Source organism: Maylandia zebra, linkage group LG1, assembly GCF_041146795.1.
Source record: "Maylandia zebra isolate NMK-2024a linkage group LG1, Mzebra_GT3a, whole genome shotgun sequence".
Lineage (NCBI taxonomy): Eukaryota > Metazoa > Chordata > Actinopteri > Cichliformes > Cichlidae > Maylandia > Maylandia zebra.
In genome coordinates this window covers 30,893,774-30,913,071 of record NC_135167.1, presented here as the reverse complement: position 1 = coordinate 30,913,071, position 19,298 = coordinate 30,893,774, and the positions used below count along the sequence as shown (strand labels likewise).

Here is a 19,298-nt window from a genome sequence, read left to right as displayed (position 1 = left end):
TGCCCATCACTCAAGGTCTCTGCGAGACTCTGACTGACCAGCATACCAGTTTTCCCCCCTCATCAGACTCTGTGCCTGACTCTGCACAGCTACTCAAAGATGCTGGGTTGGCTGACATTGATATTGAGGGCTGTGAAGTGTCAGATGGGTGGAAGAGGAAATTGGTGGAGCTTGTGTTGACTTACCAAGATGTGTTCTCTAGAGACAAACTGGACTGTGGTGAGGTGAAAGACTTTGTCCATCGTATCCACCTCACTGACGACCGCCCTTTCAGGCTTCCCTATCGCAGAGTACCCCCGGCTCACTATCACAAGTTGCGAGAGGTGCTGTCAGACATGGAGATGAAAGGCATCATCAGTAAGTCCACCAGCGAATACGCCTCGCCACTGGTAATGGTTTGGAAGAAGTCAGGTGACTTGAGGATATGCACTGACTTCCGCTGGCTCAATGCCAAAACCATTAAGGATGCTCACCCACTGCCCCATCAGGCTGACTGTCTTGCTGCCCTTGGTGGGAATGCTTTCTTCAGCACCATGGACCTCACATCTGGGTTCTACAACGTTCCCCTCCATGAGTCTGACAGACGGTACACTGCTTTCACTACACCTCTTGGCCTGTATGAGTACAACAGACTTCCCCAGGGTCTATGCAACAGCCCAGCATCTTTCATGCGGATGATGCTCAGCATCCTTGGTGATTTGAACTTTTCCAGCCTCCTGTGTTATCTTGATGACCTGCTGGTGTTTGCGCCTTCAGAAGAGGAGGCCCTAAGACGTCTTGAGATTGTTTTCTCTCGCCTGAGGACCAGCAATCTGAAGCTGGCGCAGAAAAAATGTCACTTTCTCAGACGCTCTGTGAGGTTTTTGGGTCATGTCGTGGATGCTGGTGGTGTCTCGGTTGATCAGGATAAAGTGAGGGTTATCGCCAATTTTCAGAAGACTGACCTTATGGATGGTGACGGTTGCACCCCTTCTCAGAGGAAAGTGAGATCCTTCCTTGGCATGGTGATGTTTTACCAGCATTTTATTCCAGGGTGCTCTCGTATTGCGAAGCCACTCTTTGCTCTAACTGCCGGTCAGAAGAGGACTAAAGGCTGCCATGGGAGTCGGAAACCTGGAACTTTTCGCAAGCTCACCCCTCAAGATTGGACTCCTGCTTGTGAGAAAGCATTTGAGGGACTCAAAGGTGCACTCCTCAGCTGTGCGGTGCTGGCACATCCTGATTTTGAGAGGCCATTCATCCTTTCAACTGACGCTTCCATGGATGGGCTGGGTGCTGTCTTATCCCAGGTGCCAGCTGGTGAGGAGAGAGCAAGACCTATAGCCTTTGCTAGTAAGTCTCTCAGCCGCAGTCAGGCCAAATACCCAGCACACCGGCTCGAATTTTTGGCTCTGAAGTGGGCTGTGTGCAATAAGTTCAGCCACTGGCTCAAGGGTCATCGGTTCACTGTCTGGACTGATAACAATCCTCTCACATACATTCTGACTAAGCCAAAGCTGGATGCCTGTGAACAGCGTTGGGTCTCTAAGCTTGCACCATACTGCTTTGAGATCAAATATGTTCCTGGAAAGCTGAACATTGTGGCAGACACCCTGAGCAGGGAACCGTTTGTGAGGCCGTTGGCCCAGCGGCTCCTGTCGGAGCCCTACTTTGAGCTGCTAGAGCAAGTCAGTGGTGTGAAAGATGCCAGTGTCCAAGATGCCTTCCGTTTGACCTGTCAACCTCAATCGATACGCAGTGCTCCACCCTCTGCTGTGCTTGGTGTGTCTCTGTCAACTGATGACGTGTCTTCTCTCATGTCTTCGCTCTGTGAGTGGGAGTCTGCTTCTCGCCAGCGTGCAACATCCCTCGCTGGTCACCTAACCTCCATCAGTCCACCTGACTGTGATGTTACTCATGCGCTGTCCCGTGCTGATCTCCTGTCTCATCAAACAGGGGATCCTGTGATCTCCAGAGTAGCCCGCTATGTTGAGCGTAAGCGCAGACCCTCCAGACGTGAGCGCTGTCATGAGAACCAACATACGTTGCGGCTCCTGAAACAATGGGATAAGCTCACATTCCTCAATGGTGTCCTCTACAGAGTCGTGAGGGACCCACTGACCAAACACAAGAGATTCCAGTTTGTGGTACCTGACTCCCTAAAACAAGTGGTGCTGTCTGGCATACACGACAATGCTGGTCATCAAGGTCAACTTCGCACACTCTCCTTGGCTCGTCAGCGTTTTTTCTGGTATGATATGGAGAAGGATGTGCGCGGTCATGTGAGAAATTGCCGCAGGTGTGTTCTCAGCAAGACCCCAGAGCCAGCAGCTAGGGCCCCGTTGGAAAGCATTAAGACCTGTGCGCCACTGGAACTTGTGTGCATTGACTTCTGGTCAGCTGAGGACAGCAACAACAAGTCTGTGGATGTCCTTGTGATTACTGACCACTTCACAAAATTAGCACATGCATTCCAATGCCAGGATCAGACAGCTAAGAGAGTCGCTAAAAAGCTCTGGGATGGATTCTTCTGTGTGTATGGCTTCCCTCAGCGCATTCACTCTGACCAGGGAGCTAGTTTTGAGAGTGAGCTGCTTGCAGAGCTTCTGGTTTTGGGTGGCGTTGCCAAATCCCACACTTCACCATACCACCCCATGGGTAATGGTACCACAGAGAGATTTAATCGCACCCTTGGAAACATGTTACGGTCCCTCCCCCCCAGATGTAAGCAGAAATGGCCGCAGATGATACAGTCCATGACGTTTGTGTATAACTGTACGGCACACGAGACCACCGGCTTTGCGCCATTCTACCTGATGTTTGGGAGGGTGCCAAGGTTGCCAGTTGACCTCATGTTTCGGGATGTCCTTCATGATGACACCATTTGTGACTATGATACCTATGTCAAGTCACTGATGGATGACCTGCGCTCTGCCATGCTCCGAGCCCAGGAACACAGCACAATGGAGCAGAGACACCAGTCTGACCAGTACAACAGAAAAGTGAAGGGTCTGCCTCTTTCACTAGGGGACCAGGTGTTGTTGGCAAACAAGGGAGTCAGAGGAAAAAGGAAGCTCTCTGACAAATGGGAACCTGTTGTGTACACGGTAGTTGACTTGGATCCTGCTCTTCACATCTGCCGTATCAGAGACAAAGAAGGTCATGAGCGTGTGGTGCATCGCAACCTGCTCCTTCAAGTTAACTTTTTGCCCTTGGACACAACACTGAATGACGATGCTGCACATCCTGCTGTGAGCGTTGTCAGTGGCCCCGCTGAGTCTGACCTGGATGGGTCTGTGACATCTTTTGGGGGCACAGGAGCTGTACCTCCTGCCACCTGGACTGTGGATTCCGTCTCCAGCATTGGCGAGTGTGATGACCGCACACTATCATGGATCCATCAGCAATCTGCCGCTGACCCGGTCGAAGATGGCTTTCATGGGACCCCTCCCATAATGGGTGTTTCTGATCTTGGTGGGCTGGCTGGTGATGGAGCCTCCCCAGGCTCCCCTGCTGCTTTCCCGTCCCACACTTTTCATTCTCTTGAACCCAAAAATGTGGACGTGGATCAAGGACTTACCACACGTTTTGGTAGAATCATTAAACCAGTTCGTCGCTTGATTGAATCAATGGCTCAACTTGAAACACTCCTTGGTGTTGAACCTGTTCAAGCAGCGGTTATTGATGTGTGAATTTGCTTATTTCTGTATGTTTTTCATTGCTATTGTTTTTGGAAAAGAATAATACAGGCACAGAGTTCATTGTATTTTGTCAGTCTGTGCAGTCTGATAGTGACGCCCATAGATATTATGGCCTGTTTTGTGTGGTGTAAATGGCACCTCATTTTGTCTATAGAAAGTCCTGGGATCTTGCTAGGCGCCGAGCAGGTCTCAGGTCTCTTATCCTCCTTGGAGGAAGCTATGTTGCTGATCTAATTCATTGTATATGCGATGTGAATTTGTTTGAGGCCACTGTATCTGTTATTGTGGGTTTATATTTTTTTTTTTGGTGTACCCTTTAGGATTTTGTGTAATTCTTGGGGGGTGAATGTAACAGAGTCATAAATAACATTGTTATAATTACACAAAATGTGTTCTAAACCCCCAAACTTCTCCTTTTATACCTGACTTTTAGGACCTCTAAGCCTGTAGTTGTGTTCATTATCAGTTAGAGCCCCTCCTCATTCTTTTCTTCTTCTTTGGTGCAATACTATAAATACAGTGTACCCCTTTTGCCTCTCCCCTTTTTCTACAATTCCCCTGTGGGAGAGGTGGGTGTCATTTCTTTCCAGCACCTTAAAGCACACATAATTCATATTTAACCACCCTGATGTTTATGATTGCGATTTTAATTCAGTTATTGTCATTATTGAGCCTGTTTTTGTAAGATGTTATAAGTGTGTAGTATGTGTGTGTCATAAATGTGTTTTAGGCGCCATAAATGATAGCATGAATATGTATTCCTTGCTAGCTTGGGAGCTGTGGTGGGTTGAGCTAATCCTCTTCCCCACTGTCTGTATTTGGTCGTAGGAGCTGGAGTGGGCAAATTATTTACTTGGAGGTCTTTCTTTCTTTTACCTTTTTTATCAGGTATGTCAGATTTCATGTTGTTTTTGTTTTATCTTATGTCAAATATGTTACGTGTAAATGCATATTTTATGTTTAATGTAAAAATAAATGCCACGCCCTTTTTCTACAATTCCCCTGTGGGAGAGGAGCTGGAGTGGGCAAATTATTTACTTGGAGGTCTTTCTTTCTTTTACCTTTTTTATCAGACACAACGCAGAATCACACCGGTTACAAAAGCACCAAATCCACACTTTTAAGCTTAAATTTCAAAACTTACATTTAACTACTGATTTTATCTACTGTTGTGATTTTATGTTTTGATTTTATATACTGTTTTGTTTGTTAGTTTGTTTGTTTGCTTGCTTTAATCAATTTTAAATCATGCTTTTTATTTGTTTTTGTTTCTCTGTAAAGCACTTTGAATCACCTTGTTGTTGAATTGTGCTATACAAATAAATTTGCCTTGCCTTGCCTAGTTACTCCCAATTTACATAAATAAATGTTTATTTCAATCCAAGCTAAACTTTCTTATAAGAGATTGGTGTTATGGCAGATTACTCAGTGACATGTTTTGTAATGATAAAGTTTTGATTTGTATTTTTTCAGCACCATCTTCACCACCAGGAAAAAAATCTGCATCAACTACAAAGTAAAGCAGGTAATTTTACTCAGAGGACTTGATGTGTTAAATTTTGGAAGGATATGATATTGTTTTATACAAGCTGAGTAGTGGATGGTGATACCACCTAAATATTTATACTGGTTTTGTGGTGGGTTATTTTAGTCATACAAATGCCAAATCTAAATTTTGAGAATTTTTCAGTTCGGTAAATATATTGATGAGTTCATGGCCTGTCATCCAGTGTCACCATGAGTATAGGCGCAGCCCTTTAAGTGGGTATTCCCCTTGTGCGCGCAGCACTGAAGTATTTTAGTCCACGCCCACCTGCTGTGTGGGCCTCACCCTGGTCTAGTATAAGTTGCGGTGAGACCAGGAAATCGGCTCTACCGTTTTTCTTCAGCCAGCCAGAAGATGTCCAGCGAGACCATCCGTCTGTGTCCATCCTGCCAGACCGGCTACATCATGTCGTATGACCGACATGCCGTCTGCGTGGGCTGCCTCGGTCCTCACCATGCGGACCTTGCCCTCACACCTTAATCCTATTGCTGCTCCTGTTAGCTCCTCCCGCCAGAGGAAAAGCAGCGGAGGTCAGCCTTTTTCAAGGCTGATGCTGAGGAGGCGTTCCCACTAAGAGAGGCACTCGCTGGAAGAAGCCATCGAGTTCTTCGATGGTGGGCCGGAATTGGATGATTCCACCCACCGTGAGGAAAACGGCAGTGGTGGCAGCTCCACTGCCTCCCAGCTGGGCAGCCTGGTGACAGAAGGGTGGATGAGCCGACGCTCATCCACCCCTGGCCTTCACATGTCGGCAAGGACGCCGCTCCCAGTTGTTGGTGCGCTGCTCCTGGATCTGCCTGGCATCATCCAGGAGGCAGCTGGTGAGAAGGAACTTCCCGTCCCTCAGCCTGCTCCACCCCCATCTGATGATCGTGGCTCAAGAGTTGGGAGTTCGCCTTGTAATCGGAAGGTTGCCGGTTCGAGCCCCGGCTTGGACAGTCTCGGTCGTTGTGTCCTTGGGCAAGACACTTCACCCGTTGCCTACTGGTGGTGGTCAGAGGGCCCGGTGGCGCCAGTGTCCGGCAGCCTCGCCTCTGTCAGTGCGCCCCAGGGTGGCTGTGGCTACAATGTAGCTTGCCATCACCAGTGTGTGAATGTGTGTGTGAATGGGTGGATGACTGGATATGTAAAGCGCTTTGGGGTCCTTAGGGACTAGTAAAGCGCTATATAAATACAGGCCATGATCTGGCGGGAAGGTATGGCTCCACTCACTCTCGTTGCCCGGATCCCATCTGGCCTCAGTTCCCAGGGATGATGACCAACCTCTCTGAGGCAGCAGCAGAGCCAGCGAAGATTAGAGCGCCGGTCTCTACCTAGGGCTTCACAGAGGGCTTCACAGACCGGAGTTTTCCGCCTGTTCCCCCTCTGGAGCCGAGCCTCGCTTCAGTTTTCGGCACCAAAATGACCAAGGTCGTTGGACAGCGACTGGCCCATCCCGCCAAACTTGACCAGCTGATAGCAAGGTTCACTGATCGCGCACATCAATGCACTGTTCAGTCAGCTGCATTGACTAACAACACTGATTTGCTAGCGTTTGTCATCTCCAGGAAGGTGGAGGAAGCAGAGCTGCCAGAGGAGCTGAAAGGCTTTCTCTGTAAAGCCGCTGACACGATTCTGAATATGTGCGCCACTTCAGCGGTGTGTTCCTCTCGCATCGCTGCCTGGCAGACGATGGTTCAGAGGGCAACCTGGCTCCGCCTCTTCCCTCTAAGATTATACAATCTCACAGGGAAATAGTGCAAGCAATTCATAACATAAAATTTAGAAGCTTAGTGGAAGATAATACTTTATGTTAAGGGTTTAGTCTGCATACTGAGAAACTCCACTTATATGGATTTATGTCTGGATGTGTAAATTAATCTTTTGCATGTTAGAAAATAAGGTCCAGGTTGCAAAAAATGGTGATTTTTATTTTTTTATTTATTTTTTTTGATTGAATCAGAATTTTGGCCTTCAGATTTTTTGTCCTCTCCCATCCAGGTCAGTGCAGCGTTTCATAGGATCACGACCCTGAACCTTGAACCAAAGTTCATGTCATCGTTGGACTTGTATTCATCCAAACTCCTGTCCTTGTTTCAAGCCAAGAAAGGTGCTGCTGGACAACGCCACAGGGCACAGTTAAACCTTCTGCTTCAGGTAAGGAAGATTGCATTTTCTAACCACAAAAACGTTCCAACACAGCATTGAAGAGGCCCTTCCACTAAAAACGGCTTTTCTTAGGTTTCTGTTCAATATTTTAGCTCCACAGGTGTTCTTACCTTGATGGTGGGTGTGAAAACAGGTCAACAACAGAAAAAAAATAGTTATGTTTAAGCTAGAAATGGTAAGTCATGTTTTAAATGTGCAAATTTTGCCTCAGTTGAGACTTCCTGTTTTACAGAGTGGAAATTCCATCGAGAAAAAACGAGAAGTCATCATCAGATGTTTCATTGACCATCTGGGAGAGGATCCAAGTGCCTTAATCAAAACCTTTGAGGTTGGTGCAATAAATCTGTTTTAGGAATATTAGTACCGTATTTCCCGGACTACAAAGCGCACCTGAATATTAGCCGCACAAGCTAAAATCAGGGGAAAATCCTGGTTTGTACATACATTAGCCGCACCTGACCAAAAGCCGCAGGTGTTTCAATGTTGACTTATCATATGTAAGAGAATATGCACAAAGGGAATTGTCAGGAAAGAGATGGCTGTTTGGAGACACACCCCTTTTATTAATATCTTGAAAAACAAGTTATGGGTACATATTTGCATAACTTTTTAGGTATATGTACAAGTAGCGGTAATTACAAGTAGGACACATGTACTGTGCTTCATAAATGAGTAACAAATGTAGTACATAACAATAACCTGCAGCACACCAGAAAAATAGATTCAGACTACCTTTTAGGCTCAGGTGCAGCGACACGGCTTTAACAAGAAGAAAAGTCAGTCATTCACCACCATCTTTCTCTTCTTCCTGCGCACTGAAACCACCAAAGTCCTCTCCTCCAGTGTCGGAAACGAACAGGCTCAGGATGGCTTCGTCATCCACTCTCCGCTTCTCTCCTTCGTTGTCACTTTCAAAACCAAAGAAATCCTCATTGTCAGTGTCAGAGTCGAACACCCTCAGAAGGGCCGTGGCGGTGTCCTCCTCTCCATCATGCAACAGTCCAGCCCTTCAAATCCGTTGGTGATCGTGGATGTTTTCACACTTTTCCACGCTGTCAGAATCCACCGGTGGAATTGAGCATAACTTGCTTTTCGCAAGTTTATCACCGCTCGTCATCCACGCCTCCCGCTGAACGCGTAGCGCTACTTTGAAGTTTGTTTTTCGCGCTACTTGTACGGCACTGTGTTGCCTGGCGGATGGACATGTGACCAACATACCACTCTTGAACCCCGATACTGTGTGTCTGATCACATGCCCTTCCGCCAGGCAACAGCGGAACAAACAAAACAAATCTTACGATATGACAAAAATCATGGACAATCCATAGAAAAGCCGCACCTGACTAAAAGCCGCAGGGTTCAAAGCTGGTGCAAAAAGTAGCGGCTTATAGCCCGACAATTACGGTAGTTTATTTTAGCTTGTGAGATCATAGAAAAGTTTTAAGATACTGTTCTAAAGAAAAAAAAAACACTTCAAAGCATACAAAAGAATAGCATTTGCATTTGCTATTGCTATAAGATTTTGGAGCACAGTGTCTACATATTATGAGTACCGGTGATGTCATACAAATGAAACTTTTTGTTTCAATGTTTGGAAATATGTGAGCTTAAAACAGTTGTTTCTCTTTTTAAAGGACGGTGCTGATGCTGTCTTTGTTGAAGAGGCTTTGGCTGAGGAGGTGATGAAGATTTACCTGCTGCAGAATCAAGACAGGTCAGGCGAACCTACTGATGTGGGTATTGTTATTGAAGGCGTTACTGTTCTGGGCAAACTTGGGAATCTGAGCAAAGCCTGTTGCTATCTTTTGGGACTGTGCTATGCTCTGGATCTGAAATACCCCAAGAATTTCAAATGCACATTTGAAGCATTTCGAAAAGTGTTCATGGAGCTGGATCCAGGAAACCTTTCTGTCAAGGTTCAAAGACTGAAAAATGACCTCTGTTCATTGTAGACAAAATTTCACAGGGCTGTTCTTAAAGTGTTAGACTTGTTAAGTGACATGTAATGCTCATCAAAAGGTTCAGTTGCGACATTACATTGTTTTGACATTCCTGTTCATAAATAATGTTTGTACCATAAACTGTGTTTTTGTATTAACTTTCCAGATTCACATTAAGGTGTAAATGGGAGAGTATCATTATGGATGTTTTTTGGTCACTCTTTAGTTATAATCTTCCCAATTTTTTGGAATCAAAATAAGATGTTCAAAAACTATGTCACAGTGCAAATGGGTTTTTTTTTCAGGATTTATATCTTTTTGGGATCTTAATTTTATTTTTGTCATTTGACCTTTTCTGAAAAGGTAAAGCACTGCGTTCACTTGAGCCACTTTTATTCTTTGTATGGCAGGTACATTTTTCTTGTTGTTAGCATCAATATGCCAGTTTTACAGAGTTTTATCAAGCATGCCAATTTGGATGCAATTTTATTATATAAGGCTGTTGTGACTGAAATTTTATCCAAGTTTTATCCACTGAATGTAGAACAGATTTCAGCTCACTGTGTTCAGAGAAGGAATCTGCTAAATGTGTGATTCACAAAAAAGCTGTTTAAAATAAATCATTGTGAACAATGTTGAATTGACGTGGTTCTTTTTTCCTGTGTGTGTGTGTGTGTGTGTGTGTGTGTGTGTGTGTGTGTGTGTGTGTGTATAAAAATAAAATAAACACTTAATTGTAATTAACGTTTTTGCTTAAATTAACTTAAAAATATTAAGTAAATTGCACCATTATTTAAAAACAAATAATTGTAATGGTGTAGGTTAAATGTGCCAAGCATTTCAGCATTTCCTAATTAATATTTTATGTAGTTTGAACTTTTGGTTACTGTTGTTTTAACTTAGATTTTCAATTGTATTTACTCAATTTTGTATGTTACTGTAACATCTTTAATTGTTCATAACAACTTATTCCATTTTAGTTGGATTTACTCAATTAATAAGGTGTATTTAAGAGATGTGATTGTTTTTGCATTTACTCATTATTTTTGAGTGTAAAAGTGTTGCACCAAAATATTTAAGTAATTATCAGTTTTAGTTCTTAGAGTGTGCTTAATACTCAGCCACAGCTGAAAAGAAGATTTAAAATGCGAGTTTGCAGTACATTAAAAAAACACGAAGAAGAAGAAATGTATTTGTGATCACTTTAAAGATTTATGCCTTCAGTAGGGTTTTGCCTGGAGGGTGATTGTCACGGATGAAAAAGGAATGTTGGAAGGCACAGAGCGGCAGCTAAAGCTTTATCACTTTGGCTTTTTCACAGGGTTTTATAGACAATGAGGGGGAAAAAGAGACTTTTTGCTTCCAAACTTTTGGCTCTTTTGTGTCACTGTTGGTCAGTAGAAGGTGAAAACAAAGGCGATAGAGCATTTGTAAGCATTTGTTTTGGTGCTTGTTCAGACAGCTTAAGGATAAATTACCTATCATCAGTAAAGGTGAACTGAGGAAATTGAACTTAAATTATTAATGTAGTTTTTATAGCACAGGCTCCCCTTCTCCAAAGCCTCCACGGCAAAAACAAAAAAACAAAAAGAAAACTAATTAGGTTTTAAGCTGTTTTCAGCTCGTATGTGTCTCCTCGTGTTCTCAAATGAGACAACACCAGTAGCAATGCTTAGTCTAGCCTGAACTGAGTATCTAATAAGATTCAAGAGTGCAATTCCCATGTATTTTTAAAGGATGCTTGTAATTATGCTACAATCACTGACTCCAACACTGTCTGTGGTGAAATGCTGGAGAAAAAAAGCATCTTAAAATATTCATATATTTTAGCTGCAAGACACATAGCTGTCCTTTGCTCTACTGGGGCCAAGCAGCACTGACAGACGCAGGCTACAGGAGGCAAATTTCACTTTATTTTCAAAATGTCCTAATTGCATCTAAAATTTGTGCAAAACAGGTAAGAGATTAGTGCTAATTAGCAACACGTTCGATCCATAAGAGAGGTCATTTACAAACGAGTTCCCAAGAGGCCAAATCACTTGGGACCAAACTGAAAGGGCTTCGTCCAAAATAAACTGAAAGACTGTAAAATGCCAGGGGGGAGCAGACTGGAAAATCATGACAATCTGCATCAGCAAAGAGAAAAACGTGCCAGCGAAATAAAAGAGGCAAAAAAAACCCCTCTGATTGACATAATATAGCATTATTTTGAATTTTTATAATATACATATTACTGTTACAATCTAAAAACTCTTGTCCACACATTGTGCTCTCCCAACTATGGATCCTATTTTGTCTTTCTTTTATTTTCCAATCTGCTATTTGCTTCTTTGGCACAATCAACTCTGAATGACATGATTGATACCACCGCATGTGATAAACGTATGCTTTCCATCACAGACTAGCTTAGCCGAGCATATCGAATGGAAATGGGGAGAAAAAAGTCACGAATTTCTCAAAATTAAAAAAACGAATGCTGGCACCTGTGATTTAAGTATAATGGAACACAAGTTGAATCTCAGATAAAAGAAGATGAAAAAAGCCAGCAACCAGGAACTGCTAATTACATGTACTCAATTAAAAGATCATCAGAAAGTGTGAGCACCTCTATAAATACTGAAATTCTGGCAGTTTGCTGGTCTGAAGTGTTTATGTGTGTCAACACAATGTTGCAATCTTCCCAGGAGTGGACATCCCAGATAATCCACCGTGCAGTGCTTTGAGAAACTGCAAAAAGCCTAGGAGTTACATCTCAGACTCCACAGGCCTCAGTTAACATGGTAAAGGTTATATTTCATGACTTGCCACTTAGAAAAAGAGTGAACAAGTATGGCTTGTTCGGGAGTATTGCCAGGAGAAAGCCTCTTCGCTATAAAAAGAACAGGGCAGCACAGCTTAGGTTTGCAAAGTTGCATCTAAAATAAATTGGCAAATCCAAACACCTCATACAAACTGTCAAGCATGGTGGTGACGGGGTGTTGATTGGACTTGTACAGTAGGACAAAGGACCTGCACATTCCAGTCACTGAGTTTGTCATGAACTCCTCTGTATATCAAAGAATTCTGAATTCAGATTTGAGGTCATCCACCCAACAGCTAAAGCTTGGCCCAAACCGTATCATGTAACAGGACAAAGATCCCAGGCTCAGCAGCAAATCTCCCTCAGACTTGTTTTTCACAGAGCTGTGAAAGTTTTTTTTCACATCTGTAAAAGATGGATGATCTTTTTTTTTTGCTTAGCGGCCTGTGTGTCCCGCCATGGATATGCCTCCCCACACCATCACTGACCCACCACCAACCAGTCATGGTAAATAATGTCCACGTCCACAGCTTCTCCAAACCTTGTCACATCTGTCACATCTGTTCAGGCTGAACCTGCTCTGTGGTGGTGAACCTGTCAATTCTGTTCAACGATGCCAGGAACTGAGCACAGGGTTTAGTCAGAGACGTTCACACCCGTGGAGGTCATTTTGAAGGGTTTTGCTGCTAAAGATGGTTCTACAATCATGGGATGTATTCAGTTTCTCACAGTCTCGTGAAACAATTTTTTCCCCCACATCTGTTAAAGATGGACTAAAAGTTCTAAAAAGGAAAGCCACTGTGGAAATGCCTTAAACCAGCATTAGCAACTTTCCTGGCTCTATGATCTCAGTAAATAAGTTTTTCATCTTAATTGCTATTTTCATTGTTCATTTGTTACTCAGTGTCCCTCAGTATCACAATCAGATGTGCCCCCCGCTTGTGACATCAGCTCGTGACATCTAAAGTCCATGACAGTCACAACAAAAACACTCAGCTTCTTGCATCATAGCAGGATTTTAATAACTGATGGGTTTTGTCAGGGTGACTACATCCATCTTTTATATAAAGACAATGGTGTCAGTGGTTCCAATAATTATTCTACACTAAACTGACTGGCTGTAGCAAATGCATCACTGAGACGTGAGAAGGGCATCAATCCTCCTCTCTAATGCCAGAAAAGGAAGTGAATAAGACTATTGCAGATTCTGCCAATAGTGTGTTTAATGCATCCAACTTAAAAGGATAAATCTTGGAATTTACCATCAAAATGTTGCACTTAAACTGCCACAAAAGTGGTAATCTGCAGCTGTGGGCTGGAGTAAACGGAGATGTGACACATCTCTTCAATACATCATGCCTAAAATATCCATTCTGTTTGTCAGTTTGTGTGTAAATAATGGTACAAAGCTGGTGATTAACATATCCAAGCTGGTGAATGACAAAACTGGATGACTGCTTAATTATTTACACCGTGTAGCTCTTTCCCTGTTCCAGTGCATATGATATAATTACCCATGGACGATGATCACGCAAACGCAAACTACTGGCATCTCTGTCTTAATCGTTTCATTTTTTTTTTTTACACTTGACAAACTGACAAGGATAACCAGATGCAGCAGTCAGCCTGTGACAACTGCAAACATTTTCAAGCCGCGCACAATAGTAACTTACAGCTGTGATTGCCTCCATCTATTCATCAATATCTCCATCGATTCATCAGCTATTTCTCCCATATGGGTTGCCAGCAGTTTCATGCTGTCCTCTCCTCCTTGCCTCTAAACAGCCCACATAGAAAACCTCTCTACCTGCAAACAAGATGTATGCACACATGTCACATCTGCCATTCGCATTCTGCAGCTAATCCCTCCTAGCGTGAAGGTTATTACCCGGCTTGCCAGTCAAACGCCGCGGAAAAGCAGGCAAATACGGTGTCTGCACGGACATGTATTTATGGACACGAAGGAAAGAATAATCACCCCTGGAGGAGGGGGTGCGAGGCAGTGGGGGGTTTCTTTAAAATTATCACACCATTCTGCAAACAGGCTTCTGACACATGTAATAACTCACTGAAGCACACATGCAGCAACCACCCCCACTGCCTTAACGTGCAGCCAGGATGCTGCCAGTTCAATACCGTACATGACACCCACTCCCAGATTATGACCGCCTATTGACATGCGACGGCTTTTTAACAATATACTCCTTTACTCAAAATATCCTCCTATTCTTCATTTTCAAAGTAAAATTGAGTGAGCTGTGGTCCTCTAAGTGTTTTAAAGTATTTACTTAAAAGCGTGTATCCAATGAAGCTGAATGAAAAGGAAATTAGATTGCCCACATGCCCACACGCAGGGTAGTCTGAAATGTGATTTGTGCAGCCAGGCTGCAACAGACGTCTTGAGTTGAATATCAAATCAATGGTTTAAATCTGATTTAGGAAAACCTATTTCCAAGTGTTGTTTTGCTTTTTCTGCTTGCAAAGCATGAAATGTCTAAAATGTTACTTGGGCTGCCAATTAAGCCTTTCACTGTCCCATTGGCACTGATCATTATACAGAATATTTGCAGCAAGTAAATTCATTCCCACTGTCAATGTAGTCGGCTCTTAATGGACTCTGCGCTTAAAGCCACAATGCATCTCTGAGGACAAATTGATATGTTCTCACCTTTTTATGTCTAAAAAATATCCTCGGACTGTTTAACAGATCGTATTAACATGTAATCAAATACAGACAGTGTCTTTGTGTTGAGAAGAAATACGTTATATCAATGTGGGCTAATGTAATGATGCAAATCATTTATACCAATCATATTTTGCAGAACTGATAATACACTGTTCAAAAACACTTTGAAAGCATATCAAACCTCAATGGGGAAAAAATCATGCTGGGTCTCTACACTGATATGGACTGGGAGATGTGTTAGGAATGAAAGGATGCCACATGGTTTGATGGAAATGAAAATTATCAACCTACTGAGGGGTGAATTCAAAGACACCCTGAAAATCAAAGTGAAAAAATGATTCAGCAGGCTAGTCTATTTTGTTGAATTTTCTTTGCAGCATCACACAATGGTTCTCAGTAGTTTGTATGGCCCCTACGTGCTTGTGTGCTTGCCTGTCAGCGTTGGGGCTCCTAATACGATGATGGATGGTGTCCCTGGGGATCTCCAACCAGATCTGGACCCGGGCATCACTGAGTTCCTGAACAGTCTGAGGTGTGGCCTGGACTGAAACATAATGTCCCAGAGGTATTTTATTGGATTTAGGTGAAACGAGAGTGGGGGCCAGGCATTATCATGCACCAGGAGAAACCCAGGACCCACTGCACCAGCGTAGGGTCTGACAGTGGGTTCAAAAATTTAATCCCAATACCTAATAGCAGGTTGACACTGTCTGGCCTGTAGAAGCCTGTGTGTCTTTCCATGGATATGCCTCCCCAGACCATTACTAATAAGACGCAGTCACAGACCAGTCAGATCAAACAATGTTAGAGGAAGCATAACATTCTCCACGGCTTCTCCAGACCCTTCCACGTCTGTCACGTGTGTTCAGGGTGTTCAGCACAAGATGCCAATAGTGGATCTGTCAGTTCTGGTATTCTATGGCAAATTATAATCAGGCTCCACGGTGCTGGGCAGTGAGCACATGGCCCACTAGAGCAGTAGTTCCCAAACTACCGTACGCGTACCCTCGGGGGTACGCAAGTGGCTGTAGGGGGTACGCGTGGGTTGGGGTTGGAGTGGGGATCAAAAGTTTTAAAAGCCGAAATTTGCGCTAATGCAGTTTTTTTTGCCTGTCAAATACATGACTATATACCACCCTCTGGTGTTCAGCAAAAAAATAGCTCTGACAAAATACATGGGCGTGATTTGCCCAAATGACTGACACCTAACAGTTGAAGTTGCCTCCAAGCATTCAGTGCAGCCCGAAAATGGACAAGTGGTTAACAAGAAAAAAAGGCCCTACCACAGAGACAACAACCAATAAGCTCATATCTGAAGATGCATTTTCCAGTGACCGCACAGGTGATTGTTCAACAACAATGTGTTCGTCAGATTTGGATGCTAGCAGTGCTAGCAGGGATGTATCTGTGGTTACTAGCCAAGTGGCTAGCATAGCTGGAGCCAGCCATGTGGAAAGTGATGAAGTGTCTGATGCGGAGCGTCAAAGTGGGAGAAAGCATGACAGCACGGACTGTAACACAACCTCATCAAAGAAGCGCAAATATGATGACAATTATATTTCGCTGGGGTTTACGTGTATAAATATTGGTGGATTTCCCCGGCCACAGTGTGTTATTTGTGCAAAAGTATTGTCTCAGAACTCAATGAAACCTTCACTTTTGCGCAGACATTTAGAGACAAATCATCCCCATTTGAAAAATAAACCAAGGGAATATTTTGAGCGACAGCTAAAATCACTTTCAACAAGTAAAACCTGCATTCAGGTGCCAGATCTTATGAATAAAAACAGACTACAAGCATCTTACATGGTCAGTTACAGAGTGGCTAAAAACAACAAACCCCACACTATTGTGGAGGACCTCATTCTCCCTGCTGCTTTAGATATGGTAGGGACAATGTTGGGGGAAAAGGCAAAAAAGACGATACAGTCCATTCCATCATCAAACAATACTGTCTTACGGCGCATCAATGCAATGTCAGAAAATGTTTTACAGCAGCTACTTCTGCGCATACGCCACAGTGAATGTTATGCAATACAGCTAGATGAGTCCACGGATGTGGCTGGCCTGGCGCATCTTCTCGTATATGTGCGCTACATTCATGAAGGAACCATCAAGGAGGACATGCTGTTCTGTAAACCGCTGGAACAAAGGACAACTGCCGCAGATATTTTTCAAAAGCTGGACACATTCATGAACACACATGGACTCGTGTGGGACAGATGTGTTGGCATCTGTACTGATGGCGCACGGGCCATGACTGGGAGACACGGAGGTGTGGTTTCGCGTGTGCAAGCAGTCGCGCCAGATGCCTCCTGGGTACACTGCAGCATCCACCAAGAGGCTCTTGCTGCAAAGGGAATACCTGTCCGTTTGAAACATGTTTTGGACACGAGTGTAAAAATGGTTAACTTTGTGAAAGCCAGGCCGCTGAACTCCCGCTTATTTGCTGCGTTGTGCAATGAGATGGGCAGCGAGCATGAGACATTATTACTCCACACAGAGGTTCGCTGGCTATCTAGAGCGAAAGTGCTGACCCGTTTCTTTGAGTTGAGGGATGAACTTAAAGTTTTCTTCAGTAACCATCCCTTTGAGCTGTCTGAACATTTGCATGATGAAGAGTACCTTACCTGCCTGGCTTATCGGTGTGATATATTTTCTCGTCTGAACGAGCTCAATCTCGGATTACAAGGCGTTTCTGCAACTATATTCAATGTTCAAGATAAAGTTGAGGCCATGATAAAGAAGTTAAACCTTTGGAAGAACTGCTTGGATACAAACAACACTGAAGTCTTTCCTGTGCTGCATGATTTTCTGTGCTCTAATGATCTCACACTATCTAAAAGTGTAAAGCGCGAATGTAACGTGCACCTTGAGGAGCTGGCGGTGCAGTTACGCCGATACTTCCCAGAGACGGACGGCTCAAATGATTGGATACGTCACCCGTTCACCGCCGTGCCTACTTCGTTATCACCGTCTGACCAGGAGAGCCTAATTGAAATCGCCACAGATGGATCTCTAAAAGTTGAACACGCTCAAAAGAACCTGGCGGATTTCTGGATAGGGCTGCGCACTGAACAGCCCGCGCTGGCTAAGCGCGCTGTCAAGACTCTGATGCCTTTTGCCACCACATACTTATGCGAAAAGGGATTTTCTGCTTTAACAAACATGAAAACAAAATACAGAGCAAGACTTTGTGTGGAAAACGATTTAAGACTCAGCCTTTCCCAAATTGAGCCAAACATTGAAGAGCTGTGTGCCTCTGCTCAAGCACATCCATCACATTAAATAAAGTTCTGTTTAATGAAAGTTCATGGCCTTTATGCTCTCGACAAAAAAGTGAATTCTAATAAATCCTTTGATACACTGCTAGTATTAAGTAGTAAAGTTTGTTATTAAAACTCTGTCATTACTAAAAAATATTGATAAATTCATTTGGTGGTGAGAAATAATCGACTGTGCAGTATTTATCTTTATGCATGCGATATTGCAATGTATTTATAGACACTAATTAAGAGTCGTTCGTAGTAGGGGGTATGCGGCTGAGGGTGACATGTCTCAAGGGGTACGTGGCTGGAAAAAGTTTGGGAAGCACTGCACTAGAGGATGTCAGGTCCTCACACCACCCTCATGAAGTCAGTTTCTGATTGTTTGGTCAGAGACATCTACATCAGTGACCTGCTGGAGGTTCTTTAGTAGCTTTGGCAGTGCTCAGATTGTTCCTCCTTCCAGAAAGGAGCAGATATCAGTCAAGCTGATGTGTTAAGGACCTTCAATAGCTGTCCAGCTCTCCCACAGTAACTGACTGCCATTGAAATCTCCTCCATGCATTTAAGACTGTGCTGGGAGACACAGCAAACCTACTGGCAATGGCACATTTTGATGTGTCATCCTTGAGGAGTTGGACTACCTGTGCAACCTCTCTAGGGTTCAAGTATCACCTCATGCTTACAGCAGTGACACTTACTCTAGAGAAATGCAAAACTAGTGAAAAGAAACAGTCAGAAAAGTTGAGGGAAAAAATGTGAGTGGCCTCCACCTGCAAGATCATTCCTGTTTTGGTTGTCTCATTGTTGCCCCTCTAGTGCACCTGTTGTTAATTTTCATTAACAGGAAAGCAACTGAAACTGATGAACAACCTCTGCTACTTGACTGACCATGTCAACAGTCTTGATGCTACTAAAAAGTGCTCTATAAATCTATTAAGTTTATACACATATGAAAACATTATATTTCAAACAAATCCACAGTGTCACCTTTGTTTTTTATCCAAACCCGCATTCAGATAGAGATATCTGCCCTCTCTCAGTATTATGAGTATCACATCAAAACACATGCACACAAAAAAAGTGCTTGGTGGAAATCCCAATGTGAGTAATCTCATCAGGAGAGTGTTCAGACAGGTGGCTGTGTGTAGGCAGATCGGCTTGATCCAGGAGACAGTGAGCACCAGAGAGATAAACAGTGATAAAGTCCCCGGAGCAGACATGAAACAACT

General features: G+C 43.6%; 1 protein-coding gene and 1 long non-coding RNA gene across 3 annotated transcripts in view; one reads left to right on the top strand and one right to left on the bottom strand.

Annotated features, from left to right (window-relative positions):
• tspan4a (tetraspanin 4a) overlaps positions 1–19,298 on the bottom strand; it is a 185,816-nt gene that overhangs the window by 144,499 nt on the left and 22,019 nt on the right. The gene's annotated exons all lie outside the window — the stretch shown is intronic.
• Positions 3,431–10,008, top strand: LOC143419002 (uncharacterized). Of its 2 annotated transcripts, none has more exons than XR_013098956.1 (4): positions 3,431–5,205; positions 7,307–7,362; positions 7,607–7,702; positions 9,009–10,008. It is a non-coding gene; the product is annotated as an uncharacterized LOC143419002 (long non-coding RNA). The 2 variants fall into 2 exon arrangements; XR_013098955.1 differs by having other exon boundaries at positions 7,207–7,362.